Raw genomic sequence first — 18,197 nt, 5'->3', positions numbered from 1 at the left:
GGATTGTCATGTTGTGACATTTTATTGACCAGTCAAATGGGTGGTTCTTTTAAAAATTTGATAAGGGAACAATCACAAGAATAATAAATTCATTTTAATTATGGGGCATATAATCAAACTTGGCATTTAATTAATCTTAGAATATATTAAAAAGTGATGATCTATAGCAACTTTTGATCAGAAACTTTTTCTGCAGAGGACCAGGTAATAAATTTGACTTTGTAGGCCTGGCCATAGTTATCTATAACGACTACTCAATTCTGGCATTGTAGTGTGAAAGTAGCCACAGATAATACATAATTATGGGCGTGTCTGTGTTCCAATAAAACTTTATTTACAAAACAGATGACAGGTTGGGTCTTGTCCATAGGCTACAGTTCTCCAAGCCCTTATCAATAGAAACTAAGCCTCTCTATTTGTATATTTACATCTCAGCAATCGTAATAACTAAAGCTAAGATATTCAAAGATAGGTTCTTGGTTAAGTTGGATCTGAAAAGAAAAAAAAAAAGTCAAGTAAATAATCACATTTATTATAATAATATTTTCTCATTATTTTTCTTTTCTTTTCCTTTCAATGTATCAATTGTTTGAAACATTTTATTATCTAACAGAAAACCAATACTTATTGACACAGTCAGCAAATATTTATTGACCTACTGTGTGAAAAGCATTTTGTTATGTGATAGAAACAGAAAAGCAAATCAGGGGAAAACGGGATGTTCAATAAGCTTATAGTTTGTAGGTAAAATAGTTATGTAAACATATAATTATAATTTGGGATCGTGTCCTATAATAGAGGTGTCCTATACACCAGCTGAACACCAGGCCCTGCCAGCTCTATTAACTTTTTTAGGATTTTATCTAGTTTTTTATAAAGCAGGTTCTTATTAGTTATCCATTTTATACATATTGGTGTATATATATCAATTCCAATATCCCAATTCATCACACAACCACCACCACCCCGCCACTTTCCCCCCTTGGTGTCCATACGTTTGATCTCTACATCTGTGTCTCAATTTCTGCCCTGCAAACTGGTACATCTGCACCATTTTTCTAGATTCCACATATATGTGGTAATATATGATATTTGTTTTTCTCTTTCTGACTTACTGCACTCTGTATGACAGTCTCTAGATCCATCCACGTCTCTACAAATGACCCAATTTTGTTTCTTTTTATGGCTGAATAATATTCCATTGTATATACGTACCACATTTCCTTTATCCATTCATCTGTTGATGGGCATTTAGGTTGCTTCCCTGACCTGGCTATTGTAAACAGTGCTGCAATGAACACTGGGGTGCACGTGTCTTTTTGAATTATGGTTTTCTCTGGGTACATGCGCAGTAGTGGGATTGCTGGATCATATGGTAATTCTATTTTTAGTTCTTTTAAGGAACATCCATACTGTTCTCCATAGTGGCTGTATCAATTTACATTCCCACCAACAGTGCAAGAGGGTTCCCTTTTCTCCACACCCTCTCTAGCATTTGCTGTTTGTAGATGTTCTGATGATGCCCATTCTAACTGGTGTGAGGTGATACCTCATTGTAGTTTTAATTTGCATTTCTCTAAAATTTAGTGATGTTGAGCATCTTTTCATGTGCTTCTTGGCCATCTGTATGTCTTCTTTGGAGAAATGTCTATTTAGGTCTTCTGCCCATTTTTGGATTGGGTTGTTTGTTTTTTTTAATATTGAGCTGCATGAGCTGTTTATATATTTTGGAGATTAATCCCTTGTGCATTGATTCGTTTGCAAATATCTTCTCCCATTCTAAGGGTTGTCTTTTCATCTTGTTTGTCATTTCCTTTGCTGTGCAAAAGCTTTTAAGTTTCATTAGGTCCCATTTGCTTATTTTTGTTTTTATTTCCATTACTCTAGGAGGTGGATCAAAAAAGATCTCGCTGTGATTTATGTCAGAGTGTTCTTCCTATGTTTTCCTCTAAGAGTTTTATAGTGCCCGGTCTTATATTTAGGACTCTAATTCATTTTGAGTTTATTTTTGTGTATGGTGTTAGGGAGTGTTCTAATTTCATTATTTTACATGTAGCTGTCCAGTTTTCCTAACACCGTTATTGAAGAGACTTTCTTTTCTCCATTTATATCCTTGCCTCCTTTGTCATAGATTAGTTGACCATAGGTTTATCTCTGGGCTTCCTATCCTGTTCCATTGATGTATATTTCCGTTTTGGTGCAGGTACCATGTTGTCTTGATTACTGTAGCTTTGTAGTATAGTCTGAAGTCAGGGAGTCTGATTCCTCCAGCTCCATTTTTTTCCCTCAAGGCTGCTTTGGCTATTCAGGGTCTTTTGTGTCTCCATACAAATTTTAAGATTTTTTGTTCTAGTTCTGTAAAAGATTCCATTGGTAATTTGATAGGGATTGCATTGAATCTGTAGATTGCTTTGGGTAGCATAGTCATTTTCACAGTATTAATTCTTTCAATCCAAGAACATGGTATATCTCTCCATCTGTTTGTATCATCCTTAATTTCTTTCATCACTGTCTTATAGTTTTCTGTATACAGGTCTTTTGTCTCCCTGGGTAGGTTTATTCCTAGGTATTTTATTCTTTTTGTGGCAGTGGTAAATGAGAGGGTTTCCTTAATTTCTTTTTCAGATTTTTCATCCTTAGTGTGTAGGAATGCAACACATTTCTGTGACTTAATTTTGTATCCTGCAACTTTACCAAATTCATTGATTAGCTCTAGTAGTTTTCTGGTGGCATCTTTAGGATTCTCTATGTATAGTATCATGTCATCTGCAAGCAGTGACAGTTTTACTTCTTCTTTTCCAATTTGTATTCCTTTTATTTCTTTTTCTTCTCTGATTGCTGTGGCTAAGACTTCCAAAACTATGTTGAATAATAGTGGTGAGAGTGGACATCCTTGTCTTGTTCCTGATCTTAGAGGAAATGCTTTCAGTTTTTCACCATTGAGAATGATGTTTGCTGTGGGTTTGTCATATATGGCCTTTATCATGTTAAGGTAAGTTCCCTCTATGCCCACTTTCTGGAGAGTTTTTATCATAAATGGGTGTTGAATTTTGTTAAAAGTTTTTCTGCATCTATTGAGATGATCCTATGATTTTTCTTCTTCAGTTTGTTAATATGATGTATCACATTGATTGATTTGCATATATTGAAGAATACTTGCATCCCTGGGATAAATCCCACTTGATCATGGTGTATGATCTTTTTAATGTGTTGTTGGATTCCATTTGCTAGTATTTTGTTGAGGATTTCTGCATCTATATTCATGAGTGATATTGGTCTGTAATTTACTTTTTTGGTAGTATCTTTGTCTGGTTTTGGTATCAGGGTGATGGTCCTCACAGAATGAGTTTGGGAGTATTCCTTCCTCTGCAATTTTTTGGAAGAGTTTGAGAAGGATGGGAGTTAGCTCTTCTCTAAATATTTGATAGAATTCACCTGTGAAGCCATCTGGTCCTGGACTTTTGCATGTTGGAACATTTGTAATCACAGTTTCAATTTCATTTTTTGTGATTGGTCTGTTCATATTTTCTATTTCTTCCTGGTTCAGTCTTGCAAGGTTATACCTTTCTAAGGATTTGTCCATTTCTTCCAGGTTGTCCATTTTTTGGCATAGAGTTGTTTGTACTAGTCTTAGGATGCTTTGTATTTCTACAGTGTCTGTTGTACCTTCTCCTTTTTCATTTTTAATTTTATTGAATTGAGTCCTCTCTCTCTTTTTCTTGATGAGTCTGGCTAATGGTTTATCAATTTTGTTTATCTTCTCAAAAAACCAGCTTTTAGTTTTATTGATCTTTGCTATTGTTTTCTTTGTTTCTATTTCATTTATTTCTGCTCTGATCTTTATGATTTCTTTCCTCCTACTAACTTTGGGTTTTGTTTGTTCTTCTATCTCTAATTTCTTTAGGTGTAAGGTTAGATTGTTTATTTGAGATTTTTCTTGTTTCTTGAGGTAGGCTTGTTTTTCTATAAGCTTCCCCCTTAGAACTGCTTTTGCTGCATCCCATAGGTTTTGGATCATCGTGTTTTTGTTGTAATTTGTTTTCTAGGTATTTTTTGATTTCCTCTTTGATTTCTTCAGTGATCTCTTGGTTATTCAGTAACGTATTGTTCAGCCTCCATGTGTTTGTGTTTTTTATGGTTTTTCCTCTGTAACTGATTTCTAATCTCGTAGCTTTTTGAGCAGACAAGATGCTTGATATGATTTCAATTACCTTAATTTACTGAGACTTGATTTGTGACCCAGGATGTGATCTATCCTGGAGAATAGAAAGATCTTCCGTGTGCACTTGAGGAGAAAGTGTAATCTGCTGTTTTTGGATGGAATGTCCTATAAATATGAATTAAATAAATCTGGTCTATTGTGTCATCTAAAGCTTGTGTTTCCTTATTAATTTTCTGTTTGGATGATCTGTCTATTGGTGTAAGTGAGGTGTTAAAATCCCCCACTATTATTGTGTTATTGTTGATTTCCTCTTTTAGAGCTGTTAGCAGTTGCCTTATGTATTGAGGTGCTCCTATGTTGCGTGAATATATATTTATAATTGTCATATCTTCTTCTTGGATTGATCGCTTGATCATTATGTAGTGTCCTTTCTTGTCTCTTGTAACATTCTTTATTTTAAAGTCTATTTTATCTGATATGAGTTTTGCTACTCCAGCTTTCTTTTGATTTCCATTTGCATTGAATACCTTTTTCCATCCCCTCACTTTCAGTCTGTATGTGTCCCTAGGTCTGAAGTGGGTCTCTTGTAGACAGCATATAGATGGGTCTTGTTTTTGTATCCTTTCAGCGAGCCTGTGTCTTTTGGTTGGAGCATTGAATCCATTCATGTTTAAGGTAATTATCGGTATGTATGTTCCTATGACCATTTTCTTAATTGTTTTGGGTTTGTTTTTGTAGGTCCTTTTCTTCTCTTGTGTTTCCCACTTAGAGAAGTTCTTTTAGCATTTGTTGTAGAGCTGGTTTGGTGGTGCTGAATTCTCTTAGCTTTTGCTTGTCTGTAAAGCTTTTGATTTCTCCATCGAATCTCAATGAGATCCTTGCTGGGTAGAGTAATCATGATTGTAGGTTCTTCTGTCATCATTTTGCATATATCAGGCCACTCCCTTCTGGCTTGTAGAGATTCTGCTGAGAAATCAGCTGTTAACCTTATGGGAGTCCCCTTGTATACTATTTGTCATTTTTTCCTTGTTGCTTTCAATAATTTTTCTTTGCCTTTAATTTTTGTCAGTTTGATTACTATGTGTCTTGGCATGTTTCTCCTTGGGTTTATCCTGCCTGGGACTCTCTGAGCTTCCTGGACTTGGGTGGCTATTTCCTTTCCCATGTTAGGGAAGTTCTCGTCTATAATCTCTTCAAATATTTTCTTGGGTCCTTTCTCTCTCTCTTCTCTTTCTGGGAACCCTATAATGTGAATGTTTTTGCATTTAATTTTGTCCCAGATGTCTCTTAGGCTGTCTTCATTTCTTTTCATTCTTTTTTCTTTATTCCGTTCTGCGGAGGTGAATTCCACCATTCTGTCTTCCCGGTCACTTATCCTTTCTTCTGTCTCAATTATTCTGCTATTGATTCCTTCCAGTGCATTTTCATTTCAGTTATTGTATTGTTCATCTATGTTTGTTTGTTCTTTAATTCTTCTAGGTCTTTGTTAAACATTTCTTGCATCTTCTCGATCTTTGCCTCCATTCTTTTCCCCGAGGTCCTGGGTCATCTTCATTATCATTATTCTGAATTCTTTTTCTGGAAGGTTGCCTATCTCCACTTCATTTAGTTGTCTTTCTGGGGTTTTATCTTGTTCCTTCATCTGGTACATAGCCCTCTGCCTTTTCATCTTGTCTATCTTTCTGTGAATGTGGTTTTTGTTCTACAGGCTGCGGGATTGTAGTTCTTCTTGCTTCTGCTGTCTGCCTTCTGGTGGATGAGGCCATCTAGAGGTTTGTGTAAGTTTCCTGATGGGAGGGACTGGTGGTGCGTAGAACTGGGTGTTGCCCTAATAGGCAGAGCTCAGTAAAACTTTAATCTGCTTTTCTGCTGATGGGTGGGGCTGGGTTCCCTCCCTGTTGGCTGTTTGTCCTGAGGTGACCCAACACTGGAGTGTACCCGGCTCTTTGTTGGGGCTAATGGTGGACTTGGGAGGGCTCATGCCAAGAAGTACTTCCGAGAACTTCTGCTGCCAGTGTCCTTGTCCTCATGGTGAACCACAGCCACCCCCTGCCTCTGCAGGATACCCTTCAACAGCAGCAGGTAGGTCTGGTTCAGTCTCCTATGGGGTCACTGCTCCTTCCCCTGGGTCCTGATGCACACACTTCTTTGTGTGTGCCCTCCAAGAGTGGAGTTTCTGTTTCCCCCAGTCCTGTTGAATTCCTGCAATGAAATCCCGCTAGCCTTCAAAGTCTGATTCTCTAGGAATTCCTCCTCCAGTTGCTGGACCCCCAGGTTGGGAAGCCTGACGTGGGGCTCAGAACCTTCACTCCAGTCAGTGGACTTCTGTGGTATAATTGTTCTCCCCTTTGTGAGTCACCCACCCAGCAGTTATGGGATTTGATTTTATTGTGCTTATGCCCCTCCTACCATCTCACTGTGGCTTCTCTTTCTTTGGATGTGGGGTATCTTTTTTGGTGAGTTCCAGTGTCTTCCTATTGATGATTGTTCAGCAGTTAGTTGTGATTCTGGTGCTCTCACAAGAGGGAGTGAGTGCACATCCTTCTACTGCACCATCTTGAACGAATCTCCTGCTAGCTCTATTTTCTAGTATGAAACTATTTCCTCTGTCTTTCACTAAGTAGTTTCATAAGGTTAGTAACATGGGGGCAATTTTACAATAACAAGGACACATCATCCATAATAAAAACTTAGGTAATGTTCTGTTAATTGGATTGGCTTTGCTGATTCAGTTTCTTGGGACCTCCCACATATCTCAGGAAAGTTAATAAATTTGGGGGAAAAAGGATTCATTTGGGGCGTGAGGAGCAAAAATTGAAACACCCTTTAGGCGTGTGTGCTACATCATTGTTTCCATTTTTTTACATCTAACAAGTTAGGGGAGAGAGAAAGAGAGGGAACTAGCAGCAGTCAACAGTAGTTGATAATTTCTTATTTGCAAAATAATGCCATTATAAACAAAATTGTCTGATTCTTTCACCATCTTTGCATAAAACAAACACTATTTTAACATCAAAATTATCAGGAAAGATATAAACTATCTGGTGTAATATAATCTGTCTGAAAAATTACTATATTGTCTTTTTTTCCTCTCAGGCAAACAGGTGAAAATTTCACTGCAGATTTTTATCAACCCACCACAGATCAGATGTGGGAACTCCTGGACTAGATTTCAAACATGGGCAGGATCTGCATAGTCTCCATCAGCATGGCAGTGTCTTGTAGGTGATTCAGGAAACTCTCCTGGCACTGATTCAGAGAGGGCACATTCAGTGCCTTTTTTGTAATGGACGTGGCCAGAGGGGTTGAGATGTAATCAGTGAAGATGGTGTTTATAATGCACAGGGGTGAGTCCTTTTGGATGTCCTGTCATCAAGTATGTAGCTTCCCCTATTTCAGTGACGAGGTCAGTGACAGGAATTGGCAAATCTGATCTTATCCCCAGATCCCCCAGTTTTAACTTCCATTGCCTTTGCTGCCGCCACAGAGTAACTTTTGAAACTAGCGCCTCATAATTGAACGTGAGGCAAGCTGCTATGATGATTACTCCTGCAGACAACATGGCATCTTCAAGAGAGGGAGATATGAGTCCAGCCTCTTGGCTAAGGTACTCCTTAGGTTATAGGCTCATACTAAGACATTGTTCTCAAAGCATTGTTCTCCATGTCAGGGTGGCTGGCTTAGAAGCTGGCTTGGGCAAAAGCCACACGTGCCAGAACAGTCCTCCTTTCACAACAGCCTGCACCATAGTGCTGGGCCTGGATCACGTGCCACATCCTCCCCTGCTCCCTCTCTGCCACGCTGGACTTAACTTGGTCACCCTAATCTGCTCAAACTCCAAAGCATCTTGGGCAAAACTATCTCAATTCATCAGAAAAGGTCTAATAATATTGACATTCAGAATGAGAGTGGCCAGGATCTCTAGTTTTTCCCTTCCACTTGGCTCCCTAATCCCTACATAAAACATAATCACCTTCTTCCCAGAGAGGGACTCTGATCCAAAGGCAGTGTTTTTCAAGGTACAAATGGTTCCTTTTCACCATTCAGCACAGCAGTGATCGCAAAATTAACTTACATCTGCATAATGAAGGGGGAAATTCATACATGACACAGGACAATACGATTTGCTTTGAGGTGATTTTCTGTCTTACATTGTCTAGGAATGCCAGGCAGCCTTTAAATAACAACTCCTCTCACTTTAGTTCCACTTAGCTTGATCCCTTGTTAATTTGGTTTATTATTCAACCAAAATGTAAGCCAGTTACTCACATTTTTCATTTAATGGTACACTTTTTAATGAGTGTATATAATTGTCATTTCACTTGACTGTAGCTTCATATTCTTAAATGTGGCTATCACTGCATTAAAATGTTTGCCTACAAGCTGAAAACTGTGCTTTAATATAATTTTTTACAAAGTGCTTTGAGCTCTTCAGTTTGACAGGAAAACAGAAATCCAGATGATTATTTCTTTTACAGTTTTAAAAAATGTCGACACAGTCTAATTTTATTTAATTGACAAGATAAAGAGCAATGCTTGTATGGTCAGTGAAGACTTCTGTACGGAATTTGAACAAATATTTAAGTTGTAACAGTTGTAACTTTCTCCATTACAAATTCTATGAACTCTCGAGGCATCAGTATTTCTCCATTCCTTTCTAGCTTCTTGGGACATTACAAGAAGAAAGACAAGGTGAGAGGATGTAGAAACAATTGAGTATATGGGTCACAAAACTAAAATCTGCCTACTTCGTAGGATGAAAGGGAAGGAAAGAAATAAAATCTCACCAAAAGTTAAAACAGTAATTAGGGAGCAGCTCTTCAGAGAAAGAGATAAAAGGAAATGGCAGAAAGGCCAAGGGAAGCTGAGTGCTTAGAACTGGCAGAGGTGCTCCAAGGCTTGGAGTGATTGGCTCAAAGAGAGCACAACATTAAAGGAGGCTTTGAAAACACCTCAAATGCAGAATGAAAAAGGATAGCTAAGCAGGGATTACTTTATCTTGAGGAAGGACATGTTTTATTTATGTCTATATAAACAGATGTAAAAAGTTATACCACTTCACTTGTTTCTTTTTCTTGTTAGGAACAGCACTGTTTTGTAAAGATGGACCCTGGGCTTGGCTTGAGCAGATCAGATGGTCTGACCCTGATTTACTCGAAAGAAATTCTTGAAGCATAAGGCAAGAAAGATGGTATTCAGGGTGCTTGAAAAGAATGGCGACTAATCCATGGCCCTATAAACTGTGGAGTTGTGGGAAATGTTACAGGTAAATGAAAGGCATGATCCATGTAAGCTCAATGAATCTGAGCTAGAAAATGGGAGAACTGGAAGGAGATGAGTAATGGAATCAAATATGAGACTTTCCTCCTCTCTCCCGAATTATTATTTTTAATTCTTCTGTTCTTGCGTGCTTCCAAACAGCTCAGTGCTGTGTTTCTAATATATTCCTTGAGTGGGATTGTCCTCCTGATTGTTTTTTCTACTGGCTGTATTGCAGGAGGGATGAAGCATCAGGCCCTAAAATATACCTTCCTTGATTCCCACCCTCAGTCATAAGTCCTCAGAAAACTTAAAAGGTGAATGTGTATTTGTTCCTTACTGTAGCCTAAAAGCTCGAGACAATCACTTTTCTTAACCAAGCGTCTCTTTCTGGCCAATTGGTGCTGGTGCATATTTCTACCACAATAGTTCTCACATGGAATCAATCTCATAAATCAATATAATTCCAACCCAACCCATATCACTACCACCACGACTGTCACTACTTCTACCATGGTGGCAACCATTACGATTAGCTGACATTTACCAAGCACTTGCTATATGTTGAGCACTACATTGAAACTTTTCTATACATTAACTCATTAAACTTTACAGTAATCCTCTAAGATAGATGCCTAAATTCATATAGCAAGAAACTCACAGAGCAAGAACTCAAACTTTGATCTGATCTTTCATTATATTATGCAACCTTGTTATTTGATGCCTTGGGTATTTGTTTTCTCTGTCAGTACTGCCTGACCTCTTTCCCCTAAACCATCTCTCCCTTACTGCTTCCATCTGCTGCAGGTTGCTCTCTCTGAGAGGAGAGAGAGCAAAGTCCTGGGGCCCTGAGGGTGGGAGCTTTTACTAGCTGAAGGGGTCTGCCTCTGTGGCTGAAAGATGGGTGTTTTGAACATCTGTGCAATGTTGTTATCGTATGTTTCTCTCTTATTATGGTTTGCTGAAGAAGATCACAGTCTACTAGGGCTCTGTGACTCTGGTGGGTACCCCAGCCAGATCGTCAGTGTGATATTCCCTGTGGTCTCTTCCTTCATCAATTGTAGACCTTCTGTGGTCTTATGGGATGGCAGAGAACACATCAGTCTGCATTTCTAAGTGAAATGTCTCTCCTGCATAAGTCTACATTGTACTGTAACTATAGAAAGTAGTGAATCCTTATTTTGTTGAATTACTGAGAGTGGGGTTCTTTGTTACAGTAGCTGGTATTACTTATCCAAACTAATACATCACTGTACTGGTCTTACTTATCATAGTAATAAGGATGATACTTATTACTTCCTTTCATCCTTACACATTTTAATAAAAGCTTTGGCTTTCACCAGGATGAAAATAATAAAATAAGGGAAGAAAAGAGGGGATATGAAAAGGAGAAAAGAAGGAAAGAAGGGAGGGGAAAATAACAAAATAAAAGAGGGAAGGAAGAAGGATTGGTATTTAGATATATCATTTTGATAAGAAAAAAGACGTACAGTAGTTGTACCAGTCCCATCTCTGGATACATGTTCCAGGTCTTGTTTGTACAACATTGTGGTTTGTGGCTCACAGATAGGGATATCAACCAAGAGACAGATACACATGGACTGTCTTCCAAAACCACCAAGCAATACTTTAATTCTCAGTGGACACTGACTGAGTGTCTTACAAACTTAACTCAATTTTGACACTGTGTATCTGGTGAGAACATCAGATCCCACAAGTCAAAACGTTGAGTTTCACAAGACTGCCCCTACTTCAGATGCCAACTGCAAATCCAGGTTGTCACTTACACTCCTGATGGACTGGCTATAAACCAGAGATTCCCATGATCCCCTTCTCAGCTTTGATATTTGTTAGGATGGCTCACAAAGCTCAGGGAAACATTCACATTTACTATTTTATTATCAAGGATATTATAAAGGATACAGATGAACAGCTAGATGAAAAGGTACACAGGGCAAGGTCTGGAAAGTTCCCAAGTGCAAGAGCTTCTGTCCCTGGGGTGTTCTGTGTCCTGGCCATGTGGATGTATTCATGAACTCAGAAGTTCATCAAATCTCATTATGCAAGTGTTTTCACAGAACTTAACCTGCAGCCCACCTCCCTTTCCCCTTTCCAGAGGTTGGTGGGTGCAGCTGAAAGTCCCAGTCTTCTAATCATTGGATCTTTCTGGTGACCAGTCGCATTCTAAGGCTATCTAGAGGCCCCATTTTAAGTCACTTCATGAACCTAAACCCAAGTGTGTCAAAAGGGGCTCCTTATAAATAACAAAAGACACTCCTATCCCTCAGGAAATTCCAGTAATTTTTTAGGAGCTTTGTGCCAGGAACTGGGGAAAAAGTCCAAATGTATTTCTTAATATACCAGAGGTCACCATTTCTAGAACATGCTCCTCTGGCTTTTGAGCTCTTATTCTTCCTGAGAGCTATCACTCTTCTCCCCATTCCTCTAGGAACATATTTTCTTCTTTTTTTAAAACAAATTTTACCTTTTGTTTAATGACCACTTTAATCATAATCACTTTAATCTTCAGAAATGATTTTAATACACATTGATTTTTCTCTATCATGTCACATTTTGTCTTTCCTCAATCATTTAGTCAATTAGCCACATATTATTTTGCTTGATATTATTCTTATTTCTATATATATAGTTTATGCAGATAGATTGAAAGCTCCTTGAGGCCTGAGAGGGTGTCTTGTTCTTCTTTATTCATAGGGGTATCAGGCATAATATAGATGCTGGATAATTAATAGATTTCCATAATTATTATTTGAAGACAGGTTCCTATCTATCATGATTATGTAATACCTTAACACGTTTACATGTTCATGAAAATTAAATATGAGGCAATGGTTTATAATAGTGAAGGAACTCATTAGAAAATTCATGAATCATGATTCTCAGGATAAGATTTCTGTTATTTTAAGAGTGATGTGATATTGGGACCACAACTTTCATTTTGTTTAAATATAAACAATTCTATAGACCTGTATAGTCTTTGTAGCTCATTAGAGACATTAATAGTGCCAAGGAAGTCAGCCAACTTAGCTCAAATAAACAAATGATTAGAGATGACAACCAAAATTTAAACCAAACTCTCATGGCTCTCTTCACCCCTCTGCACTTTGTTCTCTGTTCTATTACCTGTAACATACATGCATTCATACAGTACCATTCACAGATGCTGCTTCTATTCAGCATAGAATAGCTTTACATTTTTAAAGGATATTATTGTGTATATCCATATGTACAGGTTTCCGAAAACTTCCTACAAAATTATCATCATATTAACAAAGCAAAACTTCCTACCTCTATTTTGTATCTTGCTTTATCAGTCAGCATGGAAGCTTTTTAGGTTTGTAGGTCAATGGAGTAGAAGAAAACACAAGACCAGGAAAAGAGAGGCAACCAGGAGCTGGAGGGTACCTGGGGAAAAGGAGTGGAGAGTGGAGTTAAAGCTTTGCACCCTGGCCAACAAGGTCCATGAAGGTGATAGCATTTCAGAAGCTGCTGACAATTCTACGGCTTTCTTTTAACTTAAAAGCAGAAAACAATGTCTGGCCAAAAGTGCTATTTCAATTTAAGTGTGTGAATAGGAGACATTATGTCCACATCATATTAATTTGGGATGTGCTATGTAAAGAAAAATGGAAAGAGTCCCATTTTCTCTTCTTACGCCCCTGAGTTTCTTAATCTATTTTTAGCTTTTGTCCTTTCAGCTCAGCCAGGAGCTGCCTTGAGACTCAGTCTATGGAAATGTGCTGGGCTCTGAACTGAGCTGTAAAGAATGAAGGTGAAGTTTTGAGCTGCTAGATTCATGGCTGGGGTTTTTACACACACATAAAATATGAATCTCAGTTGTATACAAAGCTGAACCCATCATGCCAAAAAGATCCCAGTCAAGCAGGCCTGTAAAATGAAATCCTCTTGGACTAATTTAAGGAGACCTGAGTGATATAAATTGTGGCCTGCTCAAATGCAGGAAAAAAAAAAAATTCCAACTTGAACACATGCTTCTCTCTTGGTGCCGTTGGCAGCCCTGGTGTATGAGCAATGGGAGCGAAAAACAGACCCAGAAGTTAGATCTCGATTCATTTTCCAAATAACTCTGCAGCTCCCTGTTTATACTGGTCTTGTGGGCCTAATGAAACCCTCTCCACTGAGAATTTAATACAGAGATAAACTTTTCAATAAATAAATGGCTCTGAGTTGGCTCAACGCTAATGCCTTTCAGTATGGTTTAGCCACTTCTCTGGAATTGGTATGCACAGAAGGAAAATGCTCGTAAAACCATTCCCGATAAAAGAATTAATTCACACAGAACACTGAGCCGGAACCTCTGCCTATCAGGCTGAGATTTCTCTATTTTATTTCGATTTTTCACTAACCATCTTAGAGGTCTTTTGTTATCTGACTAGGTACAAACGCTCAAGGTCCCTCTGACCTTCTTAAGCAGGCACTTAAATGGCTATTAGAGCAATTAAATACTGTTGTATGTAAAAAGATTTCAATATCTGTTTAGGAGATTTCACATAGTAGAAGGAGATGCACTGCAAATAACGTGTAACCTTGAGGATGAGTTTCATTTGAAACAACATTCAAGCTCTTATCTCATATAAGAAATTAACTTGTTAGGATTTGAGAAGTGCATCGTCTTCATACACTGGGAGAGAGGATCTGCTCTTTTCTGTAGAAGATAGAAAATAATTTCTGTGACTGTCATTTAGTTAAGTTTTTAGACAAAGATACTTCTATCAAGTCACCATGTATTAATTTAAAAATATTTTTTTTATTTAAAAAGATTTTAACAAATATTGTTTGAGCATTAGCCAGTGTTCAGAGCGTTCATAATATTCCAGACCATGATCCTTTCCTCAGTAAGTCAATTAATGTACAGAGAAGACAGCATAGTCATGAATATTTTATCAAAAATTAGATTTCCACTTTCTTGTGGTACACATGAGAATCTTAGAAATCAAAATATGCTTTTCTTTTCAGTTTCAAAAACAACAAAAACCTACAACTTTGTGCAAATTGATGTGGCTTATTTCTCCAAGTGTTGGGTAAATTGCTCTCTTCCAACCTCACATCATTATAAGAGAGGATGGTTAATGTTGTAATCAATTTATAAGGGATTCATAAGTATTAAAACAAAAGTGTAATAGAAAGTAGACACTGTTTCAAGAAACTGTTTTATGAAACACTGAAAAATATAAAAAATTTTTAACATAATATATAAACGGTTATAATTTTTCTTTTTTTTGCTGTCTAAGGAAACAATTTTCCAAAAGAAAATGTGAATCTCCAATGTATCGTCATAATATTGTTATAACATAAAGATAGTTTAGTAAGCCAAATAAGAATTTTCAGGAACTGTTTGCTACTGAGATGTGTGCCATGTAAATCCAAAGAGAGCATTGCAAATAGATCCTCTAAAAGAGAGTCGATATTTTTTTTCTTTGAGAGTCTCTCTCAAGTGTCAAAAGTTCTCCTGTTTCTAGTTTCTATAAGAAAAGATTTTATTTTCTAATATACTTAATCAGAACTTAACTCTAGTGGTTACTATTTTTATAAGGTTATTCTAATAGGATCTTTTACAAAAATGATGGGTCTGAGCTCTGAAGTTCAGAATGTCAGGCCTGGAAATTTACTATAGCTTCAGGGCAAAGCCGGCCTTATTCTGGGGCAGAAATGGGTGCCAGAGTGATCAGAGGCATACTAAGGTCTTAGAATTCAAATCTTTCTGTCAACCTAATATTACTACAGAGTTTGAATCTGGTGTTAATGATTTCTTTTTATGCTTTGGCCAGGAATGGCAATAGATTTCACTTCATTTTCCAATGTTGGCAGTGGCCGCTGGGACTGCATGTTTAAGGTTGTTTGACTGCTACAAAGATCAATGGAAAAGAGTAATACGATTGTTTAACAATGTCTGTCGTGGGTCAGGGCTAGATTGTACTGTATCTGACAACCTTCTGGGTTATCAATTTGGCATATAAAGCATAAATACCTCCTAGGAGGGTATTTACTATGCCTATTATTTCGTCTTTGGAATCCTTTTTTTTGGGTAAGCATATTTATACATATGTACACATGGATACTTGTTTATATATATTAACAAACATGGATAATTATAGATACTGGGAATATATAAATACATGTATTTATATGTTCACACAGATTGTGAGTGTAGAGCTCAATGAAATTTTACAAAGTGAACATATTAATATAATTACCACTCAGAATGAATATCAGAATAGAAACAAAATATTACCAGCACCTCAGAAGCTCCTTGTCCCTTCATAGTCATTATTTACTCCCCTCCCCAATAACAACATATTTTGACTTTTAACACCTTCTATTAGATTTGCCTGCTTTAAAATTTACGTTAATGAAACCATACAGTATGTCTTCTTTTGTGCATGCCTTCTTTAACTCAGTATTATGTTTATAAGATTCACTCATGCTGTAGCATATAGCAACAGTTTATTTTCATTGTATATTATTTCATTTCATGAGTATGCCACAATGTATTATTACATATTACTGGTAATTAACATTTGGGTTGTTTCTAGTTTTGGGTTATTAACACTGCTATGAACATTCTCATGCATGTCTCTTGTAGCATATACGTATACCTTTCTTTTTTTTTTTGCGGTACGCGGGCCTCTCACTGTTGTGGCCTCTCCCGTTGTGGAGCACAGGCTCCGGACGCTCAGGCTCAGCGGCCATGGCTCACGGGCCTAGCCACTCCGTGGCATGTGGGATCTTCCCAGACCGGGGCACGAACCTGTGTTCCCTGCATCGGCAGGCGGACTCTCAACCACTGTGCCACCAGGGAAGCCCTGTACACCTTTCTGTTGGGCATATGCTTAAGAGTAGAATTGCTTGGTCATAGAAGATACATATATTCAGTTTTAATAAGTACTGCTATGGATTTCTAAAGTATTTGTGTGAATTTATATGATCATCAGAAATTTATAAGACTTCTAGATATTCCACATCTGGTCCAACACTTCATACTGTCATTTTGTAAGGTTGTGGTCATACTAGTGGGTATGTAGTAGAATCTTGTGGTTTCAATTTGCATTTTCTGATGACTACTCACAATGAGGACCTTTTCTAATACTTATTAGCTCTTTGCTATCCTTTTTTGGTGAAATATCTGTTCAAGTCTATTGCCCATTTTTTTCTATTGAGTTGATTACCTTTTCCATGTCAGTCATAGGAATTTAAAAATATATTCTAGGTACAAGTCCTTTGTCAGATACATGCATTTCAAAAAATCTCTCAAAATACTTAATACCTTTTGGAAAACAGAAGTACTTAATTTTAATGAAGTTTAATTTATCATTCTTCATTTTATTGTTGACAATTTTTGTCCTGATTAGGAAATCTCTGCTTACTCCTAAGTCATGAAGATGTTCATATTCAGATTTATATCCCACCTAGAATTGATTGTTGTTATATATAACGTGAGGTAGGGGGAAAACTTTGACAATGAATATCCAATTTAGTGAACACTATTTATTAAAAATATTATACCATCCTTTCTCATTGAATAGCAGTGGCAACTCGGTCTTAAGCAACCGCATATAAGTCTCTTTCTGGTTTCTGTCTTGTATTCTACTGGTCTGTTGTCTATCTTTGCATCAATAACGCTCATGGAAGCTTTGTCATGTTTTTATTCTTTGCGGTACGCGGGCCTCTCACTGTTGTGGCCTCTCCCGTTGCGGAGCACAGGTTCCGGACCCGCAGGCTCAGCGGCCATGGCTCACGGGTCCAGCCGCTCCGCGGCATGTGGAATCTTCCCGGACCGGGGCATGAACCTGTGTTGTCTGCATCGGCAGGCGGACTCTCAACCACTGCGCCACCAGGGAAGCCTGCTTTGTCATGTTTTGATATCTAGTAATCTAATTCCTCCAACTTTTTTCTTTAAGATTATCGCAGCTATTATCAACTCTTTACATTTTAATACACATTTTAGAATCACCTCGTCAATTTCCATATTAACATTTTCACACAGACACAGAGTCAGCTAGGAATTTTATTTGAATTGCATTGACGCTACAGATAAATTTGAGGAGAGTTGATAATTTTATTATATTGGATTTTTCATAGATTCGTGAACATGGCCTATTTTATTACTAATTCAGATATGGTTTCGTTATTTCAAAAACAGCTTATAGTTTTCTATATAGAGATCTTGTATATTTTTATTAAGTATATTTCTAGACTTTTAATGGTTTTAGATAACACTGAAAATAGTAGTTTTAAAAGTTCCACTTTCTAGTTTTTTGTTTCTAGAATATAGAAGTAAAATTAATATTTGTACATTGACTTTGCGGCCAGAGAATGTGCTAAATTGATTTATTAACTCTAATAATTTTTCTGTAGATTTTTTTTTTTTTTTTTTTTTTTCAGTACGCGGGCCTCTCACTGTTGTGGCCTCTCCCATTGCGGAGCACAGGCTCCGGATGCGCAGGCTCAGCGGCCATGGCTCACGGGCCCAGCCAGTCTGCTGCATGTGGGATCTTCCCGGACTGGGGCGTGAACCCGTGTCCCCTGCATCGGCAGGCAGACTTTCAACCACTGTGCCACCAGGGAAGCCCTGTAAATTTTTAATAGGTAAAAATGTTGTCTTTAGGTAATGGTAATTCTATGTTTTTCCATTCTAATTTTGTTTTTATTTATTTATTTATTTTTTTGCGGTATGCGGGCCTCTCACTGTTGTGGCCTCTCCCGTTGTGGAGCACAGGCTCCAGACGCGCAGGCT

Source organism: Pseudorca crassidens, chromosome 2, assembly GCF_039906515.1.
Source record: "Pseudorca crassidens isolate mPseCra1 chromosome 2, mPseCra1.hap1, whole genome shotgun sequence".
In the NCBI taxonomy this organism is placed as follows: domain Eukaryota; kingdom Metazoa; phylum Chordata; class Mammalia; order Artiodactyla; family Delphinidae; genus Pseudorca; species Pseudorca crassidens.
The sequence above is the reverse complement of the archived record's forward strand: the minus strand, read 5'-3'. Positions refer to the sequence as shown.